The sequence below is a fragment of the Lissotriton helveticus genome, chromosome 7 (genome assembly GCF_964261635.1).
Source record: "Lissotriton helveticus chromosome 7, aLisHel1.1, whole genome shotgun sequence".
Classification (NCBI taxonomy): domain Eukaryota; kingdom Metazoa; phylum Chordata; class Amphibia; order Caudata; family Salamandridae; genus Lissotriton; species Lissotriton helveticus.
Genome location: NC_136068.1, coordinates 22214400 through 22237578, shown reverse-complemented (window position 1 = coordinate 22237578; position 23179 = coordinate 22214400).

The following is a 23179-nucleotide window of genomic DNA, read 5'->3' as shown; positions in this document are numbered from 1 at the left end:
TGACCCAGAGAACATGTCTGTTCAATCCCCTGAGTCGACCGAGTCAAGGTCCCGACAACAGACATGGCGTCAACCATCCAAACGCACCATGGAACCAAAGGACATCCTTCCCGTCAAGAGCCACATGTCACACACTAAGGTCTCTGAATACTCAGTCACTCCACAGGACAACCTGTCATGTCAGTCACAAGTATATCCAGACACAGATCAGACACCGTCACCCCTGAAGGGGTCCGCGAGGCTGACTCAAAGGACCTACAAAAGGAAAAGAGAGACAGTGGACCTTAGTACCTGGATGGGAAGGGACCAGCCAGTCACTCCGCAAGGAAAGCCGGACGTGTCAGGAGAGAGAGATCATCAGATGAGAGAGAAACATGCCTATGCACAGAAGCTGGACGTATCAGTAGAGAAATATCATCAGATGAGAGAGAACCATGCCTATGCACCGATAGCTCACGAGCTCGCCAGACAACCTGAGGCCGCGAATGAGTTATCGAACCAAACCAAGACCGTCTCAGCAGATAGCACCGTACTGTCTGGCATACATGACCCTGAATTGGAGGGCAGTGTTGCTCTCGACCGGACTAGCCAAAATGAAGTAAGGGTAGATGCGGCGAATGAATTACCGAACCAAACCAAGACAGTCTCAGCAGGTAACACCGTACTGTCTGGTATACATGACTCTGAATTTGAGGGCAGTGTTGCCCTCGGCCGGACAAGACAAAAGGAAGTAAAAATAGACGCGGGTGCTCGGAAGAGGACCGGAACATTATCCACTCGTGAAAGAGATCGAGCATCTGAACCAACCGTAGTTACACCACCGGAAGGAAACATGAGGACTGCGGACCGTGAGAGTAAACAGTTTACACGCAATGGGGTCAAGAATTCCTTGATCAAGACGACAGAAAGATTGACCAAAGCCAAGCCCACCACTGATTCGACACTACTGAAGCTTGAAAAACAGGCCGTCCGCCGACCCGTGTGGTGGATTGAAGAATTGCGAACACTGAAGACATTAAGCTCATTTTGTTAAGAAAGGGGGAGATGTAATATAGTTGACAGTCTAGTGGCTGGGGTGGGCGGAGCTAGGAGGGCTGAGGGGAAGAGGAGGAGTAAGAACAGGATGAGGGCGGTTAGAGTAGGGACAGGAGACAGGCTGGATGTATAAGAATAAAGCTCCAGTACAAATAACTAATAGTGTCTGTGGTTATTGTAGCAGGATGCTACAGGCAGGGTGGGGGGTAGTGGACTCGGATTTACGACAAACAGAACTCAGAGTAGCCTTACTCAGAGTCTTGTCTGTCGTAGGTCCGAGTCCAATACCCCCCACCTTGCCCCTCCCCCACCCTGCCTCACCTCCCTGCAGAATTCCCTCGGTGAGCCGCCACTGAGTGCAGCCCTTGAGAAGAGTCTTTAGGGAGTTGCCGATGGACGCGCAATCCATTCAACAAGACGTGAAGAGTAAACTCACTGACTAACTATTGATATACAGCATCGGACAACTTGAGGCATCTCTTGGTGTTGTCATCTTCACTACTTTCATCGCTTAAATAAATCTGGATTTCCTTCTTTTCTTTGCTCTGTATTGTAAATATACAGAACAAAAGTGTACTTGGTGAGACACTGAACTGGAGCAGAAACACTGTTCCATGGCCTGACCCTAGAGCTAAGTGGACTGGGTTCAAATCCCAGCTACCAGTTCACCAATATTTGTGATCCTGGGAAAATTAAGGGACCTCGATGTACATTGGTTTCATTCTCTCTGAAAACTGGTGATGCCGAAAGGTGATTCATGTTGAGGCACTTAGGGCAAAAATACCAATCGCATCTTTTGAAGTGAAAATGAGCAAGGCTCCTTTCAGGAAAAGGGGCAGAGGTCGACCCTCATTTACCAAATATTTGGAGAAAACGGGACCAGATCATGAATTTTACAATATGGGGCTTGATTTGGATATCCCGTCCACCGAAATAAAAATTCTGCTATATCCTATGGGATTTATATATCGTGGACAGGGTATCCGCCACCGTTGTGACAGAGTAACTCGTCCACCAGCATCTAAGTCAGACCAAGAGATTTTCAATACAATTAGCTAGTAATGCATAGGTTTTCGAGAATATTCTGAGTGGGAAGACATTGAACATTCAGATACTTGAGTATCTGCCACGATACCCTAAAGCATTACTTTTCAGTATCAGCAAATCATTTATGTGCACTTGAAGCACTTGGATTTATCATTTTTTCACGCAACGGAGAAATACAACTTGCTGTGCTGCGTGAATATTGAGAGGGCAGGAATGCACCATATCGCTCAAATTATGGCACAATCCTGTCCTCTGCTTAGACTGGCGCACTCGGTGCACCCTAGCACCGAAGCAGGCACGCTAGCGCTGTGGTGCAGGGATGCCTTTGTTGCAGGTAGGATTGTTTTTTTGTGTAGAAAGTACAAAGGCGTTTTACCCCTTTCTAAGTGTATCACATAATGCAGCATGCTTAGAAAGAGGAAACAATGAGGAGAGAAATAAAGATATTTCTCCTCGTTGCACCTCCCCTGTGAAGGGGTAGTGTTTTGATGCATTCCTAAGTTTACCAGTCTTTTTAAATCTGGGAATGCTGCAAAATCCATAGGTGGATGCGTGAGAACCATCCACGTAACGCTGTTATATTCCCGAGCTAGGCTCATGTGGCAAAGCCGCTTATTTCTTACATTCTCCTCACAAACAACATTTTCCTCAGTAACCTTTTGCACATATTTGCGTGTGTGACAATGTTGGATTACTTTCCCTGAAACAAACCTTGTTTATACATCTAGCTTTGCACAACCTTATCACGATGCCTTGAACATCATGTACAAGGTCTCTTTTTGCACTACGTACAAAGGTCTCTCTATCTTCATCCACGGGATGACAGGGCTATCTATAGATCCATCACAAGGCTGCTTTCAATTATAAAAGAAGATTATCCAGAAAGATTAGCAGAGGAGACACTACCGCTGTCACTGAGGGTGCTTGCATGCTGCGAAATCACTACGCAGTGCTCTGACATCGTGTGAGGGGTGGCCAATTTGTGAGCAAGATGGGGTCCTTATTTCTATCCCATCTGGTAATGGGGTTGGATCATCCCTTGGGTGTATTCTTGGCTCTACACCTACACAAACTCTAGTTATAGTTTGCACCGTAGGAGTATGCTCAATTACTGCCTGGTTTATCGGCCTGTCTTTATACATTGCTTTGCCACCACGGTAGAACTATATCTACTATTCACGCTTTTGGTGCCTGTAATCACATGTATCTGCTTCTGTCTATTAATCATTGCAGAACCAAGTATTCTATTGAAGAATAACGTTGGTTCAATAAATTTATGAAAACGTCCCACTGTGTATTCTTTGTATACTTCTCTGAGAACAGGTGAGCATGAGTGACTGAGCGAAGTGTTCTGTACTGTTTCCACAATCCCTGAGGGCTCAGAGTTGTCATGTTCAGTGGTTGCTGGAAACTGTTCGCTCCCTGGTAGGTTAGGGGGGGCTCACAGTGACACTGTGAGCTAGATTGTCTATACGCCAACATATCCTGCGGGGATGTCCGAAATCAGACCCTTAGTTTATATTCTCCAAATAATGCGCATGTACTACGGATTAGTAGGAACTACACAACATGGCACCACCAACATTGGTTAGGCACTTATTTAATAGCCAAATCTGCGTAGTTCAGTTGTGCTTTCTCAGAGACCCCTACTCACATTAAACCGGAGGCGTCCATAGTGGAAAGAGGAAATCCGTCTCAGCTGCGTAAGTACATCCTATGTATGGGCTATAGGTTTTATAAATCTTGAAGGATTAAAAATAGTCCCATATTGTACAAACAAAATTTCAATAAATTAATTTAAATAGGAAACATATTTATTTTTTATTTTTACAATCGCCGATCAGGGAGAGGACGTTGAATTACAATCAGCTACTCTAAATATTTCCGGAAATTGCAGACAGGCTGTTACTATGAAACTATTACAACATGGCCTCCCAGCAACGGGTGGACATGTTACCTTCATGGTTGAGACACACAAAGCATTCAGGACAGAGGTATTTTATTCTTGGGTTTCATTCTCAGCTGTAGACGCACCCACCAAATAGTTTCACACTTACATTGAAGAAGAGACACCAGCTGAATACTTTCAATATGTGGACATAGAAGTGAAAACAGCCCACTGTGAATTCTCTGTATACTTCTCTGAGAACAAGTGAGCATGAGTGTCTGAGCGAAAGGTTCTGTTCTGTTACCACGATCCCTGAGGGGTCAGGATTGTCATGTTCAGTGGTTGCTGGAAACCATTTGTTCCCTGGTTGGTTAGGGGGGTTACAGTGGCTGGTCGATATGCCAACATATCCGGTTGGGTTGTTCGGAATCAAGCCCCTAGTTTCTGTTGTCCAGAAAATGCCCAGATCCTATGGATCAGTAGGAAGTACACGGCAATGCCAGATCCTATGGATTAATGGGAAGTGCACGACAACGCCTTACCACGATACAAGGCAGTGATTTGCGATGTCTTGCATTTCTCCAGATTACCACGCCATGCAGGACAATGCATGCTGGCCTGGAGTGATATGGTACATCTCATTCTGGGATTTAAGGCAACCTGCATCCCCTTGCGTAGTGCAAGGGCAATGCAAAACCTGGGTAATCCGGGCCTGGATGCCTAAATGACAAATAATCATGGCACTCATTAACCTGTGTCTGATATTAAATAATTGCAACACGAGAAGCTGTTCCTGATGCAATGTGTTCATCACTGTTCTTTTGCCAGTTGTGACCTCATCAAAATGCATTTAGGAAATCAGATACCATCAGGCAACATTATCGGTAAAGGTACATCATGAGTGTGGAACTATTTCCAATGTATGTGCCTATTTCTCACATCTTCCAGGGTGCTGCTCAGATATCTTGCGATGCTGATAATAACATCACACCCTATATGCAAACCGCCATCCTGGGGTTTGGCCTAATAAAGGAAGGGATTTCCAATCTGTCAGTGGTGTTCCTAAAACAAGCCTGCAGTATGCATTGTTCATGGATTGTTATCAGTATACCCTTGTGAAACTTTTTGCAGGTTAAACCACAAATTTATACCTCAGAGTTCTTTATAATGTCGCGATACTCGCATAACACTAAAAAGCACAGATTTCCATGTAAACTTCCACACTGCCACAGTGTGCACAACACACAATCAGCAAAGGTCAAATGAATTTGCCCCCAAAAAACATAAATACATCACAGATAGAGTTTTATTCTCTTGGTTTCTGATACCTTTGATTCTTTAGCCGCATCCGCGCCAGCGGTTTTCCCGCTGTGCGCGGCGTTTAAAATAAAAACGCGTTACATGACGAGCTCAGCTCGTCATGAGCATACGAGCGTCGTAACTCATGACGAGCTGAGCTCGTCATGCGCGGGGAAGGGGTTAACTGTACCTCTCAGAATTTACCTCCTGCCTTCCTTTGAGTGCATCAAAGTATGCAAAACATCAAATATTAAAGTCAGTTAACACTAAAAAATGTGGTGCATTTAAACATAAAATGACTACCTTGGTGGAAATATGAGTTTTTTTTATTGTTTTACCTTAATAAATGTTATAGGAAGAAGGGTGGATGCACTTTACAACTCTACTCTCAGGTTTTTTTGTTTTTTTAAAAATCTTGAAATAAAAAAGCAAAAAACAAAGGTTGAGGATAAGTTATAGTTACGAACTCTGCCACTGCAACCCACTCTACTCTATCACACTACATAAGAATACTTTCCAACACTCCACTTGACAACACTCCACTTCATCTTTTAAAATACATTTTTTATAAAAACAATAATTTAAATTCAAAGAAACAAAGGGCCCGATGTAGGTGGCCCAAATACCGGTCGGTAACGGTGAAATTCGGTAAATGTCACCGTTACTGACCGGTATTTAGCCATTCCTGCTGTAGGGAAGGAATCGGTAATATGGAATCGGTAAATACAGATTCCTTAATACCGATTTCTTATTGGCCTTGCATTTGACGAATCGGTAATACTGATTACTTAAATGCAATGTAGAAAGCACATTAAAGAGTGCTTTTGGGCCTTAAGGAATCGGTAATTACCACCAACTACAAGTTGGTGGTAATTACCGAATTCCTTTAAAAAAGCACTTTCTAGCTCTTTTTGAAGTCCCATGTGACACACATCCAAGCCCTTAGGGCATGCATGTGTGCCACATGTGCACACATGCACATTGTCCTTTGGACACCCTGGCAGCCTTGAAATACCTGCCGGTATTACTGATTCGGTAATACCGAATGTCTTCACATTCATTCCTATGGGCCCCCAAGCCCATAGGAATGAATGGGTAGGTATTTGTTATTACCGAATCGCAATTACCGATTCTGTAATAACGAATATTAAGGATTTGGTATTTTTTACAGAATTGTTTCCTACATCTGAAATACCGATTTATAAATACCGAATTCGGTATTTCACAATTACCTACATCTGGCACCAAAAGGTTAAAGTTTAGGGTGGGAGGTATCCATCGAAAAGCCAGGTCTTGGGTTTAATTCCGAAGTCTGCCAAGGAGCGCGCTGTTTGGAGGTGAAGGGGCAGGTTGTTCCAGGTCTTGGCAGCAATGTAGGAGAACGTGCGGCCCGCTGCAGCCGTGAAGAATTTTGTGGGTGCGGAGGGGGAGCGCAAGTGTCTTGCAGGTAGATGGAAGTTGAGTCAGTAGTTGATGTAGGACGGTCCTCGACCGTGTCAGGCTTTGTAGCCGTGTGTGAGGATCTTGAACTGGCATCTCTTCTGGATCGGGAGCCAGTGGAAATTTCTGAGATGAGGGTGATTTGGGTGCATTTATAAAGGTCCAGGATGAGTCTGGCTGCAGCATTCTGTATGGTCTGTAGTCTTCTGAGGAGCCAGGTGGAGATTCCGGCATTATGTGTGTTGCCGTAGTCAGGCGGCAAGTGATGGGGCCCTGAGTGAAGCTCTTTCTGATGTTGACTGGAATCCATCTGAAGATTCTGTAGAGTGTGCAGAGATGTGAAAGCAGAAGGAGGCCACAGCGTTGACTTAGTGTTTCCTGGTCTGTTCAGTGTGGAGGATGCTGCCTAGATTGTATGCATAGTCTGTTGGCCTTGGTGTAAGATAGGTTCTGCTGTCCATCAGATGTGCTTCCATATGGATCTGTTTTTCTGGACGATCAGCACATTTGTCTTTATCAGAGTCGAGTTTAAGGCAATTGGCTCTCATACAGTTGGCTACATTGGTCATGGTGTTGCAGAAGTTTGTTCTGGTGGTGGAAGGATCTTTGGTGAGCAGGGGGATAAGTTGAGTGGTGTTTGCATAGGAAATTATGTTGAGGCCGTAGGATTTGGCAATGTCTGCGAGGGGGGTCATGCAGCTGTTGAACAAGTTGGTGCTGAGGATGATCATTGGGGTATGCCGCTTACAATTTTCTTGGGTTCATAGGTGAAGGGAGGCAGCCAGATGCTCTGTGTGCATCCTGTAAGCAATGAGGCAATCTGCTTTGGGGCCTTTTGCTGTATGCCGATGTTGTTGAGTCTGTTAAGGAGGTGTGGTCGGATATGGTGTTGAATGCAGCCAATAGGTTAGGGAGGATCAGAGTTACAGTCTCCCCATTGTTGAGAAGGGTTCTGATGTCGTCTGTGGTAGCGTTCAGCAGAGTTTCTGAACTGTGGTTGGATCGAATCCCGATTGGGAGGCATCAAACAGGTAGTTTTGTTCCAGGTATCCAGTGAGCTGTTGGTTGATGGCCTTTCCGAGTACTTTCTCATGGTGATGGAGCAAGGAGATTGCTCGATAATATTTGAGTTTGCTGGGGTCAAATCAGGATTTTTTCAGGAGGGGCCTGAACTCTGTGTGTTTCCATCTGCCGATGAAGGTTGCTGTGGTGATGGAGGTGTTCATGATGCTGGTGAGTTCCTTGGTGATTTGATTGGTTCTGAGATTGCAACAGGGGTCAGTGGGTGTCCCAGAGTGTATGGATGACATGATGGCCATGGTGGTCTGTGTGGTCAGTGAAGTCCATGTGGTGATTGTTTGGCTGGCGTGCGCTGGTTGGCCGAGAGTGTTGATGTTGAGCGCAGTGGGTTGGGCATCAAATTTGTTGGTGGTGATCTTGCTGTAGTAGTCCGAGAGGGTGTAGGAGAGTTCTTGAGAGGGGTGGATTGTGTTCCATGTGGCTGCTAGGTTAGGGAATTTCTTAATTTTTTAAAATAATTATTTCATGTGGTAGGCTGCTGTATCGATGCAGGCTGTGATGGCTGATCTCTTGGCTTCCTTGATGCTCAGGTGGTAATTTCTGAGGGCTGCTTTGTGAGGAGCTCTGGCTGAGGGGTTTCAGGAAGAATGCCATAATTTCTCGAGCCAGTAGCAGTTGGGCTTGTTGGTTCTGACTTCTGGGGTGTAACAGTTTGTTTGTTTTGAAATTTTGTTGTTTTTTGCTGGTTTTGTCAGGGTGAAACCTTTGATGCATTTGGTGATCTGTGCAGAGAAGTTCTGGGTGGCCTGTTCTAGATCTGAAGGGGCATCGGGTTGGCTGGTGCAGAGGGCCTAAGTCCACTGTGCCTCTGTTACCTTGCACCAGCGGCGGTGGGAGCTGGGATGTTTGCTGATGGTGTACTGAGCACTGGAGGTGGTGAAGTGAACAATGGCTAGGTCAGACGAGGGGAGTTTTGTGATGTGGCTGAATTTGACTCTGTCTCTGGAGGTGGAGATGGGATTGAATGTGTGCCCAACTTTGTGCATGGGTTCAGTGACCAGTTGGGAGAGGCCAATGTTGTTCAGATTCTTCAGTAGGTTGGTAGAGTTAGCGTTGTTGGGCTAATCGATGTAGAATTAATACTGTCTCTTTGCTTGCAGGCATTAAAGCATGGAGATCAGGCAACATATGACCACCTGCAAAGGTAAGATGTAGAAATTGAGGTTGCTTAGTAGGACCCAGTGGTATGAGTCAATGGCTAGGGGGGCAATGAGGTTGGAAATTGCATTGCAGAAAGCTGATCAAGGTCCCGAATGTCTGTGTAAGAGGGTGCCTCTTATCGTTGTCTTGGCATTGGCTGTAGTTGGAAGTTGAGGTCGTTGTCTTGGCATTGGCTGTAGTTGGAAGTGGAGGTAGTCGATTAGAGGTGTGGGGTCTCACTTTCATGGCTAAGAATCGGATGGTTTCTGTGAAGATAATGAGATAATGGCAATGCCTCCACTGTGTTTGTTAGGGCAATTGCAGTATATCATCTTGTAGCTGTCTGGGTTTCAGGAGATTGCTGTGGCCTGTTTGCAGAGCGATCGGGCTGGATGCATTGGAGAATTTTCAGGTTGTATGTGGCCTTTAGGGGTGGTGTGGTGTGGGATCTTGTGTAGATTGATGATCTTGTATTGCATGAGTAACAGCAATGGCGGCAGATGAAGGGTCCTTTGGTTGCTCATAGGGAGGCGGTGCAGCAGTTTTTATTTTGTTGTGTGAGGTCTAGGTTCAAGAGCCTCTCAGTAGTGTGGTGGAGGATGACGGGAGGGCCAAGGCTCCTGGTGCTGTGCGCGATGCAGGCGAGGACAAGTACCAACAGACATGCCTTTTGCCCGCTGCGCAGTCGCACTGCGGCCTCCATTAAGTAGGTACTGGGAGAGAGCCCCGTTATGGTTGGCAGAAGAAGGGAAATGGCAGAAGGAGTTAAACGGTGGGAAGAAGGAAGAAATTAGCAGAAAAAGGCAAAAAAGAGCAGAAAAAGGCAAACTAGAGCGTAGAAAAACAGAGCTCAGAAAAACAAGCAGAAAGCTAAAACAGAGCAGAAAAAGGCAAAACAGAGCACAGAAAAAGAAGCAGACAAATCCAAAACAGAGCACAAAAAATCCAAAACAGAGAGCAGAAAAACAGATGGCAGAAAAACGAGCAGAAAAACAAGGCAAGAAACGAGCCGGGGAGGTTCAAGCAGAGTGCACGCGGAGTGTAGCAGGTCTACAAGGCAGTAGTGGATTGACGAGCTGGACGGGAGTACTGTTGCAGGGGGAGCAGACATGAGGACCTGCTCCTTAACGTATTATTTAAAACATAATTTAATGTAACTTAATTTACTACTTCTAAGCAAAATTTACCTAAACTACACAAATATAAGAAATTCAAAAGTTTTGGTTGCAAGTTCATGTTAATTTGCACCTCGCCCAAACAGTACCATAACTCACAGACCTCTGCATACACTTTTGTGAACTCGCTAGCCAGACTACAGTCTACTAGTGAAAGCCACAAGTGCCCACATATGCCCACATATTATTGTTCAAATACACACAATGCCCTCCAGGGTGCCCATCAGGGAGTTCTGTCCTTAATGTGAGGGGCTGGTGCTGAGCCTTACTCAGTGCTGAGCCACTGAAGGGGGAACCAGTGACTTATAGTCTCCATACGCCCTTTCTCCGACCCTCACTGGGTGCATTACGAGGCAGGTTGCAGTGTCCTTATTGTTGGAGGCTGCTGCTGCTTTCCCTCATACATCCCCCTCAGTTACAGCCACAGATGTGAAGATAAACAATAAATTCAGAGGCTGCCCCTTAAGTGAAGTCTTCAGGACATAGGTATGGAACATTGTCAGAGGATGGGGATAGCCATTCTGCTCCGTCTGTAAATTTGAATCCCCAAATCCAGTATCCCAAAGCTCACACATCTTAAGCAAAAGAGCATGCGCACATCTGTGCACGATGGTGCAAAGGTTGTGTGGTGCACTAGGCAGCCTTTAAGAGGTTCAGTGCAGGGGAGGATAACAGTAGTTGGCCAGTTTAAATTAATACTTTGTTTGTTTGGTCTGTTGTGCTGTGCTAAAAATAATATATCTACCCCGCCCCCAGAGTGGTCTATCGCTTCAGTCATTCTTTCCATTCGTGTGATACTGGGCATTTTTATGGCTTTTCTATGTGGCTGAAAAGAGAGTATGGATATTGCAGTAAATTGAAGAATGTGATGTTTCCCAGTGCTTACCTTTGCAGGTGGTCGTATGTTGCCTGATCTCCATGCTTTAATGCCTGCAAGCAAAGAGACAGTATTAAGACACCTTCAGAAGATACAAACCTGGATTGTATTGAGATGAGCAGTCTTACTCTGTGGTATTTATTTTGTTTGTTTCCTCCATTCTATTTGCTATATCATTTCTATTATGTTATTGTTATATTATTGCATTCCTGAAGTAATTGAGAGAAGGCTTGTATATCAGGTCACGGAATGGGTGTGATTTCAGTGAGTGGATGAACAGTGGAATGGAATCCCCTACGGTCCTTGATCATAGGCTTCGACCAGCATCAGGACAAAGTGAGGACCGACCCTCTGTGTGAATACGGCCCTATGCCTGGTTTATAAAGCAGTTCATTGAGCTCATCTCAAACTGATGACTAGATAACCCTTCATGTCTGAGTAGGAGTCCACGCTCTACTAACCTACAATGGAGATCCAACTGTTAGCTGTGATACCTCTCAGTGAAGGTGTTATCTTGTGGAACATCTCGCCTCTGAACATGCATGGGGTATGGTCCACGCTCTACTACCCTACAATGGATCCAACTGTTAGCTGGGATACGTCTCAGTGAAGGCATCTTCTTTTGTAACCTGTGAACATGCATGAGGTATGGTCCACGCTCTAGTTCCCCACAGCAGAAATCCAGACGTAAGCAGCTTTTGGTGAAGACAGCCATCTTGTGGAACATCTCACCTCTGAGTGAACACTTGGTGCCATTTCTTTGCTAGTTTCCAAAGATCTTAATTCAGGTCTAGTAATATTTAGCTCTTCCTAGAAACAGTCCCTCTTTTTATTCCTACAGGCCGATAATATTTAGCTCTTCCTATAAACAGTCCCTCCTTTTATTCCTACAGGCCGGTAATGTTGTTGTAATACTTTATTCGAAAAACAATTCATAAAAGTGCAGACATTCGAACATACACAAATACTTAAGCAGTAATACGATTGTTACAAATCTCATTACATTTGGAATAGCATTTACTTAAAACAGATAATAAATGAAATGGAACATATGTAAAAAGGAATTTTCCTTAGTAAAACTAATCAAGCATTGGGTAGCAATTTAGACCTAGTGTACCAAGCACTTGCCAAATATTTAGCGACCCCACAAACAATATACATAGAGGTTGTATTGGTTGAAATAATGCGCAAAGCTGTTCTGTATTCCCTGACTCCTAGCTCTCTACAAACCGGCTTCAGCCATTTTATTCTAGCCTGCTTGTAAGTACTACAAGCAAACAAAAAATGGCCAAGGGATTCTTTAGGACATGAACAACCTGGGCATTTTAGGTCAGATTCCCTCCTGTCCTTCACCCTTCCAAGAACGTGTTAAGAGGAAGGGTGCCATATCTTAATTTCAGGAACAAAGTTCTATCACGGGGAGTCTGAATAAAGTCCAAGAAAGACTCTAACTTCCTGGAGGGCTTGTGTTCAAGGAAGTTATTCGTTAATGAACCCCAGTTTGAATTAGTTAGTTCATTTACCTCAACCCATTCCCAATATAGTTTTTTAACAACTTGTTTCGGGGAGGGATTTGAGTGGTCCAAGAGTCGCCCAGACCTATAGATACCACCATGGTCTTTAATTTGTTCAACCATTTAATTTTGTTGGCTGTATTCAATCTAATTAGCTCATCCAGTACTAGAGCATAATTAACTAGTTCGGGGATCCTTCTGAGACGCACCCAAAATAACAGTGGGCGGATTTTAACTAAATCAGAAATCGATCTTTGACCCATGTCAAAGAATAATGGTTTCAAGGGGGTCGATTGGGGCAGCGAGACTATGTCTCTCATAAACTTGTTCTCAGCTACAGCCAGTACTTTGGTGTTCTCCATGCCTCAAAGTTCAGAACCGTAGACTGCCGATGCTCGAGCTTTCCCCTCATAGACTGCCAGAGCCGGGGCTATAGGTCTACTAATAGAAAGACGCTGATTCTTTAATATCGCCCCAGAAGCCCTCTTAAGGTTTAAAACCATTTTAGAAATATGGGAATTCCATCTCATTTTATTACAAAGTCTCACTCCAAGGTAATCGAATTCATCCACTACCTCGAGAGGGATGCCACTCAGGGAGAAATTAGCCTTCCTGTGCTTTTTATTAGCAGATAATACCATCAGCTTGGTTTTTAAGGTGTTAATTGTTAATCCTCGAGCTTTACAGAAATTACTGAAACGATCAAGTAGTTTCTGCAAGCCCATAGGGGTTTTGGACATCAAGAGGGTATCGTCGGCAAAGAGGAGTGTAGGTGTTTTCTCCCCGGCAAGGACGGGGGCATCCGTAGGGTCCTCCCTCAGGTGGTCCACCACCCCGTTTATAAAGAGAGAGAACAGAGCCGGAGCCATCACACATCCCTGTCGCACTCCTCTGTTGACCGGTACCCTTCCTGTCAGTTGGCCCTGACTTCCCAAGCGAATCCTTGCATAATTCCCTTCGTGGAGTTTAATAATAAACTGCAGCAGGTAGCCGGGGAAACCCATATCAGATAAGACTGTCCAGAGCTTAGTACGTGGTATAACATCAAATGCTGTTTTCAAGTCTATGAAAGCCAGATATAAGCTGCCCTTGATAATTGTTACTGACTTCCAATAGACTGCACAGAATCTAAAAACCTGGTCTATTGCACCGATGTTACACCTAAACCCTGCCTGGAAATGGGACAGAATGTCTTTATCCGAGAGCCAGGCTTCAGTTCGATTTATGATGACCCTGCCAACTACTTTTTGGATGGTATCTATTAGACTTATTGGTCTGTAGTTGACAGGGTCCTCTCTATCGCCTTTCTTATATATGGTAATGACCTCTGCGCCCTTCCAGGATTCTGGGATCGGGTGACCAAGCTGTATTAAATTCATTAGACATGCTATGAAATCTGCCCATAATTTAGGATCATGCAGTAGCAAATCCCCCGGGAGGCCATCTGGGCCAGCCGCCTTCCCAGGTAATATTTTTGAGATGGCATCCTGTACCTCACGCTGAGAAAACGAGTGGTCCTTGGGGTCTGACTTCGTACAGATCTTTCTTTGAATTTCAATTAATGGAGATATCGTTGGTCCCTTAAGGCTATCCTTGCAATATAAGTTAAAAAAATGGGAGTACCATTGCTGTTCAGCTATGTGATTTAAAATTGGCTCTACCCCCCTTCTATCAAAAGCATTGATTAATTTCCAAAAAATAATGGAGTTTTTCCCACGGGCTGCAGTCTTAAGCTGCTGGAAGTGCTCCTCCTCCCAGTCTTTTTTGGATGATATAATACTATTGCGGTACTCCTTTCTAGCCAAGCGGACTGCTACCGGGTCCTTGCTTTTAATCGCTAGAGTAATAACTTTTCTTTTTTCCCTGCAGTTTGCCGAATACCAGGGATTACTCTTTAAGGATTCATGGGTAAGCCTTGGGTTCCCCTGGGGCCTTTTACAGAAAAAAACTCCTAGTTTGGTTATTAGATTCTTGTAAGAGACTAGCAGATTGGGCCCATCAGGGTTGGGTATTTCTAGAGCCATAGCTATGAGGCTACGGGTTTCTACTGAGACTAACTCTTTGATGTTTATAAGTTTCTCCTCTTCACACTCGACCACATTCCATTTTAATTTCCGATTATTATTTGTGGGATAAACCTCCTTAGTAATCATCACTGGTATTTCGGGTTTATCAATCCCATTTTCCCAATGAATTTTCATGCATAATGGATTGTGGTCACTATCTGAAGATTGCCTTACCTCCATGTCTACTAGGGCAGACCATGATTGAGTATCTAAAAGAATATAGTCAATTCGAGATGGGCAACCTAGCCTGTTATAGGTCATTGCACCATCGCGATCCGACAAGATCCGACCATTTAAGGCTCGTAAGTTATGTTCTAATACCAGAGCATTCAGCTGGATTGCTCTGGATGTCCATTTCTTAATGGGTTTGAGAGCTAAAGGAGGTATAGTCTTTCTCCGGTCCTCTAAGTTTAAACCCAAAGTCTCTTCATCATCTAGGGGTTCAAAAGTGCAATTAAAATCCCGCCCTACTAATATTTTTGATCTGGGTGGTAGTTCAGATAACCTTCCATCTAACAGCTCTATTGTTGGTGAGGCAACCCCGCCTTGAAGGCCTCTAGCGTAAATACAAAAACTTTCAAATTTAGAACCCCCGGTCTGACTCGTAGGGGTGATATACAGAATGTCATTAGAGTCAGTTTTATGGGTGGTAACGGTACAGTTCAGGATCACCTTAACCCAAATAAGAAGGCCACCAGACGGGCGACCTTTTCCCCCAGTGACTGCAGGGATAAAAAAGGTGGAATAACCATTTTTTTATTGTGGGGACAGGCACCAGGTTTCTTGGAACATACATATATGGAAATCGTTAATAAAGTCATTCCATTCAGGGTTAGCAAGGTTTTTCTTTAGTCCTGCTATATTCCATGACAAGATGTTAATGGGAATAGAGGCTACAGATGCTGCCCTGGATATGCCCAAAATACTGGGTTCTAGTTCCCCTGGACCTAATCTAGTCTTTCCTGAACTGACTGTGCCGACCATAGCTAAGTTAGATTGTTCTCCGGTGGTAACTAACACTTCCCTTTTATCCAATCGAACAGAAGATTGGGATGGGAGTCAATCAACTCCCTCCAGACCACTGAAACGATTATAACATGGGATTGGATAATTAAGCTGTGGGCCCAACCACTCCTCATTTAACTGTTTATATCCATTGGTGGGCCTCCCTGCACCTTTTCGTATTATGTTCGAACCTCCGTTACCATCCCCACCTCAATTACAAACGTGCTGCCCCCCCAGGTGTTCGGGTCTCATCCTATCTCGTTCATGGTTAGGTACCCTCAACCAACTCCACCTGTTGTCGCGTTGTTCTGGGAACATATAAAAGTATGACAGGGGTTTAACCATAATCGTGGAATTGTTTTTACATCGGGGCCCAGAGCAAATATATTCCACTAATCGCGGGTCTTCAAATGTTACCACGACACAATCTCCCTGTTAATTTTTCTTATTTTCTCCTACCCATGGGGCCCTCTCCACCATAAGCATTTTGTTGTTAATATTCAGTGGAGAAGGAAAGTTCCTATTTAACCAATGGCAAACTTTGTTTTTAAGTGCCCAAAAGGGTTCAGAGGTAGCAGGTGTGAGTTCGGGGACGCCTGTTAAAACTAACACATAGGGAGAAGCGTCAGGTGGTAAACTAATGTTCCGGCTTACCCTACGTTTCTCAAAGTGAGAAGAGGGGGGATTAGGGTCTAAAGTAACGGGGTCAGCTGGTTTCTGAGGTTTGGTTGGGACAGTGGAAGCTGGCTGACTAGAGCAGGCTTTATTATCTGTTTGAGAGGGGGTTTTAGACAGGCATTTCTTAGAGATAGGATTATCCCCTGCTAGATGAGTCTTAGCCAGAGACGGTGGTTTGCCGGTGGGGGCTGGTGTATTAGAAACCCCTTTGGCAATATTTCTCCCCTTGGGTTTTAGCTCCTGGCAAAGTGCCTGGAGCTGATGTTCTATCCCCTGGAGTCTAGTCTCCAGGGGCAGATGTAAGGACCTAATAAGGGCAGTTAGAGAACTTAGGAATGGTGCATTCTCATCCTCAGGATCTTCTAGAGATTCATCAGAACTGCTATTGTCAAGGATGCTGACCAGGCTAATGTTCAAAACTGTATCATCAGGAATGCCCATTGGAAGGGGATGAGAAACATACTGTGCCTTTGCTTTCCCTGAAGAAGAAGCCAGGGAAACCCTTCCCTCCTTAATACTGCCACTGGTGCAAGCCACATTTCCTAAAGGACCCAGCGTGTTTTGGTTAATGCCAGTCACCTGGGGGGTGTTTGGTTAGGAATGTGGGTTGCTCCTATCAGTGTATCACTTTTGGAATGGATGTTCTCCCCATGAACCAAAACAGATGTAACTACTAGGTTGTTGGCAAGAGGGGTCGGAGTTGAAGAATTTAATAAGGACACAAGAGGAGGATCTAGAAGGGGAGTTTGGGGCCCAGTAGAACTAAGGGTCGCAGATTCATCCTGCAATGGAAGTGAAGCAGAATTACTCATAGCTTTGGTTGGAGTACGTGCAGAGGCTATACTCCCTAATGACGACCTTTTGGCCTGAGCAAGGTCTTGTGATACCCTCCTTTCCATAAGAACAATACCCTGGTCAATTAAAGAATTTGTACGTAAAATACAATTATCTAAAGTGTTAGTCAATTTTTTGTTTTTGTTTTTGGCTCCTGCCACAGCCTGACTGCGAGTTTCACGGGAGGACATACCTTTTAAACAATACTGCTATCAGCATATGACACAATCAAGTTTATACCACATAGGGAACATAAAGAAAAAAACATAATGCTACTGTAGCTAGATGGGACCAACTAACCTAGCCAAAATATGAGACAAAGAATTAAATAAGACTATACATAATAAAAGAGTAATACTTGCTCTTTAGCGAACTCAAAATGGTACAAACTGCAAGGGGTCTTGCCCAGTCCAGTCCCTACAGTCCTCGGAGGGCCTCAGAGGGCCCGCCCTTTTCCCGGGCATAGCCCCGGGTTGTGTCCCGCGCGCGTCCCGCGAGCGTGGGGTTAGAAAGGTTTAAATAAGGGAGTTGGGGTGGGAAGAGACACCAGGTGCGCTGGGGTGATAATGCGCTAAGCACCCTTGGTCTCGCAGTCCCTGCCCCGGCAGCAACGGCGATGAAAGCCCCGAGGTCCTTGAAAATCAGGCTCCAGATGAGGGGCGGGTCGTGAAGAGTTTAAAACCAGAGTCCAGCCACGGCTAAAATAATCTCCAGCAAAGTATTCCCAGTTCACGGCTGCGAGCGGCACACAGGCCGGTAATATTTACCTCCTCCTATGAACAGTCCCTCTTTTTATTCCTACAGGCCCGTAATATATAGCTCTTCCTATAAACAGCCCCTCCTTTTATTCCTATAGGCCCGTAATATTTAGCTCTTCCTATAAACAGTCCCTCCTTTTATTCCTACAGGCAGGTAATATTTAGCTCTTTCTATAAACAGTCCCTCTTTTTATTGCTACATGCCGGTAATATTTAGCTCCTCCTATGAGCAGTCCCTCTTTTTATTCCTACAGGCCCATAATATTTAGCTCTTCCTATAAACAGTCCCTCTTTGTATTCCTACAGGCAGGTAATATTTAGCTGTTCCTATTAGGAGTCCCTCTTTTAATTCCTCCAGGCCAGTAACATTTAGCTCTACCTATAAACAATCCCTCTTTTTATTACTACAGCACCAAAAGGCCTTTGGATAGTTAATTAAACTACATTGTTGCTACATGCACAACTTTGCCAACTTTGCCAACCAGGAAATTACATTTGCTAAAACTATTCTACAATCTATAAGGGAGAGTATCGTACCATGTCAGTTAATAAGATTCTGTTTTGTAAGCTTAGATATCCATGTCAGAGTAATCTAAAACCCATCTGTAATTAACCACCCACTGGATTGTGTTGTACTTACAGAGGTGACCGAATTCAAGAGGCATCAAGAAATAACATTTATCTAAGCAATCAAAAACACCGTTATGTGCTGAGAGACACTGTACATTTGTCTTACCATGTAAGTATGGTCTGCATCAGGGGACTGCGCCTGGGGAAAAAAAGAGAAGAAATGGTCACCAGATAAATAGATGAAGAGAGATCAGCCATACCACACCTCTGGTCACCAGGTGACTCGATGAAGAGAGATCAGCCATACCCCACCTCTGGTCACCAGATGACTAGATAAAGAGGGAGAGTAGTCATACCACACCTCTGGTCACCAGATGACTAGATGAAGCGAGAGTGGCCATACCCCACCTCCGGTCACCTGGCAGACACTAGAGATGAGCACAGAGTAGAAAATCGTCCTGATCTGAGTTAAAGACCCAGAGACATCTCATTTTGGTTCCGTCACTGGGTCCAGACTCACCCTGCATGTGTAAAATGATTCCTACACAACAAGAGATACTGTTAACCAAAAATAACCAAGTTGCTTTTTTTTATCATCAGGTGAAATTAATGTGTTTAACAGATTAAAGACACAATTACCAAAGTCCTGACTTTTAAAGTCATAAAGGAAGGAGAGTTCTAGTAAATCTAAATGCTAAATTTAAGTTAACACTACAAGGTGAGGGAATATACTGGAAGCATGTAGAAGATGCCTTGCGTCCCATTTTTCTAGGATAGTATCACACTACTAGAATATCTTCCAATTTTAATCCCCAGAAAATCCATATTCCTTCACCACACGGGCGTCCTCACTCACATGACTCACCCTTCCTCGTTCATGTGTGTGTGAACACTCTCCTTTCTTGGTCTAATCACTATGTACTCCTCATTCTACCTACCTCCACAGCTGCCAAGGTGCCTTAGGACTGCCATGTAGTGCAGCTAATCATGTTCTACACCACAAATACCAGACACCACAAAACCGCCAATGCAATATGAATTAGACATACACACATCAGCTAACTCTGGACACCGAACGGCATCTCCCACTGACCAATATTCATTATGGAACATCTTTCCTACAATGATTATAATTCCCTTTCTAAATCTGAACACGATTGACAGACCCCAACAAAGCTTTATTCTTTCAAGATGCTTCAACTCAGCAGCAAGGCCCCAGACCAGGTCAACATACATCTTAGAACCATCCAAATAAAATGCATTGAAACATGTCACACATTCAAATGCACAACATTGAATCACAGAAATGTACCTTCCTATCAAAGTGCTCTTCTAGACAAGCAACAGAACTCAGACCATCCAACTCAATGAACTCAACTAACTCAACAAAATGGTAGAGCCATTGGAGCACCTGTCAATAGAGAAAGCACTCCAAAAATATATTTTACAGGGAGAAGCTCATTATACTTTCAAATTAGCAAACACAATCCACAAAGTAGATGTTTAACAAATACTAAGTATATGCAACCACATACATAACATACAATTGATGGAAATTCAAAAACTCTACCAGAATGTGCCAATGTAATGTAAGTACAATAGTGCTAATCTACTGTAAAGAAGTAAGGCCTTTCCAAACGAAATTAAACGTAGGAGTGATCTTTATTAACAACCTCAGCCACCAAGCTCTGGCTCTTAACTGTCAGGCAATCGAATGCCTTAGTCAAAGTTCCATGTTGGAACAATCTTAATAGAATAGAATTACAACATCACACATCTTCCTTCACTTAAAAGAAAAAATATTAAAATTAAAATTATATTAGAAATGAATTGATCTAAAGATATCATCAAAACATACAAAACAATTTAATTCATCTTACATAATCTTGCAGGAAACTTGGAGCCCTAAGAATCCTATGAAATATTTCCTGTAAAAGAACTAGAAGCATCATAAGTTGAGACATTTGTATCATGAACAGGAGAATTTTGTAAATTAACATGAACCACACGACTGTGATTCCAAATACGTCCATCATCTGTTTTGACATCATTGTTGAAAATTTTAATTGCAGTCGTCACATCCGTGAACTTAGACCAATTCTGACATCCAACAGGAGCTTTTATTTTGACTCTATCTCCAAGTCTGAAATGTGATTCCTTTGAAGAATTACGCTTGCCCAAATACATTTTTCTTTTCTTCTGAAAAAACAACTCCTTTTCTCTCCAATTTCATTATTTTTAATTCCTTTATCTAAGTACATCCAACCTGGACACAAACATGTTTTGGAAGATCTACCCCTAAATAGTTCAAAATGAGTCTTTCCTGTAGTAACATGTGGAGTAAAATGGTAAGCAGAAATACGATTTTGTAATTCAATTTTCCAATCTAATCTGTTTACCCTTGCCAATTGAATACTTTCTTTCAAAGTTTTATTAAATCTTTCCAAAGTACCGTTGGATTCTGGATGATACAAAGATATCTTTGTGTGTACTATACCACAATCCGACAAATATTTCTCCATTTCAGTAGAACAGAATTGAGGACCATTGTCAGAAAGAATAGATTTAGGAAATCTTTCACGTTTAAAAATAGGTTCTAAAAATGTTATGACAGACTGTGAAGTAATTTCCCTGACAGAGCTGACCTCAACCCATCGAGAATATAAATCCATAAGAACTATTAAATATGGTGTTTGTTGTTCCCCATGTAATGGCCCAACAATGTCAATAGCAACTTCATCCCATGGACAATTTGGCAGTTTCCTACAAACCATTGGGGAGTGTCTTGTCTTAAGTACCTTATCACTCAATTGACAAGGGACACAATTACAAACAGTACGTTCCTCCATCAAATCTTAACCTGGCTGCCAAAAATAATGTCTGATACGTTCCTTTGTTTTAGAAATTACCATATGTCCTTCATGAGAAATATTCACTATGATGGACCTTAAGCTTTCTGGTGGATTAATTTCTTCAAATTTGAAGATCAACTGTTCCTCCAAATCTCCGGGACCTCCATGGGGAGTGTCTTTGCTCCGAGCCTCGCCAACCTCTACGTACACCAACTTGAACAGAATCACATCCTCAACCATAGCAACCCATTTTTTGACAATCTGGTGCTATGGAAGAGGTATATAGATGATGTTCTGGTGGTATGGCGGGGCTCTGTCGCAGAAATACAGTCATTCCACCTATGGCTCAATGAGCGTAATCAACATCTTAACTTTACGCTAGAGTACAGTCACAAGAGACTCTCCTTTTTGGATTTATCTATTTTTCCAGAAGCTGGTGGCCTTCAAAGTGAGCTATTTACGAAACCAATGGCCAGAAACTCACTTTTACTTTTTAATAGTCATCACCCACGCTCCTTAAGGGAAAATCTTCCGGTAGGTCAATTCCTCCGAGTCAGGGGGAATTGTTCATCAAAGGATCTGTTCAACAAACATGCTACTGTGTTAGCCACCCAACTTCAGGATCGTCAATATCCAAAATATCTTGTAAAAAAAGCATGGAAACGTGCATCAAACAATATTCGTGAGGCCTTGATTGAAAGACGACCAGCAAAACCACCTATGGAACGACTCACATTTGTCAGCACATTTAATGCATTGTCAAACACCAGCCAAAAATTAGTTCGCAAACATTGGGGGATTCTCAATACCACTGATGCCAACATCCCCTCGCCTCTTTTTGCATTCAAAAGAGCACCAAGCTTGCGAGATACCCTTGTCCATACTAGACCTCGGACTTTCAATACTGATAGTTCGGCAACCTTATGGGATCTTCCGCCGGTCTCTGGTCACCATCCGTGTGGATCATGCAGCGTTTGCCCTCAGACGGCCAAGATTAACACAGTTGATATAGGGACAGGTAGAACGTGGATTCTCAAGAAACACACAAATTGTAACACTGACAACGTTATTTATATGATTACCTGCCCATGTTCCTTAAGATATATCGGTTATACCACTCGAAAAATCAAACTGAGAATTGGGGAACACAAGAGTACCATCAGGTGTCGTAAACAGGCCACCAAACTCACGAATCATTTCCTGGATTTTAGACACACAGCTGGGGAAATGAAGTGGCTAGTCCTTGAGCAGCCTTACATCCCTCCCCATATCAGCGATATATCGAAGTTCCTATTCAAGAAGGAACAGAGGTGGATTTTCCTTCTTAGAAGCCATATTCAGGGACTTAACGATGACATACCCTGGACGTCACTGTAAACAAACTGTGCATCTATTGATATTTAGCTATCTGACTGAGTGAGTTTTTGAGAACAATATATCTTTATCCACTGAGCCGAGCCAGTTCTCATACTCATCTCTCTTAATGAGTCAATAGCATTTTTTTCCCAACCTTGTGTTTCAAGGTAATTACACTGCATGACACATCCACATGAGTGTTAACCTTCTCTGTCCTCTATCATATGTATGTAATTCCTATTATATCCACTATGGTAATGGCTTTTCCAATAACTACATGTATTGTTGCTGCGCAATACCTACATATATTACTTTGAATTTCTACAGTATTATATTCTATGTTGCAAATATATAATCATTCCGGTAATTTAATTGGCGCACGTGTCCTGTTACCAGAGTGTTTCTTTCTTTTTGATTGAGCAGGTTATACGTCTAGCAATTAGCCAACGAGACCTCTTACTGCGCACTGCATACGAGACACCAGCCTTATATGGCGCAGATGCGCGTTGGAAACACTGCTTCCATTCTGAAGGATTACGCGTGACAAGCACCTAGACGTCTCATC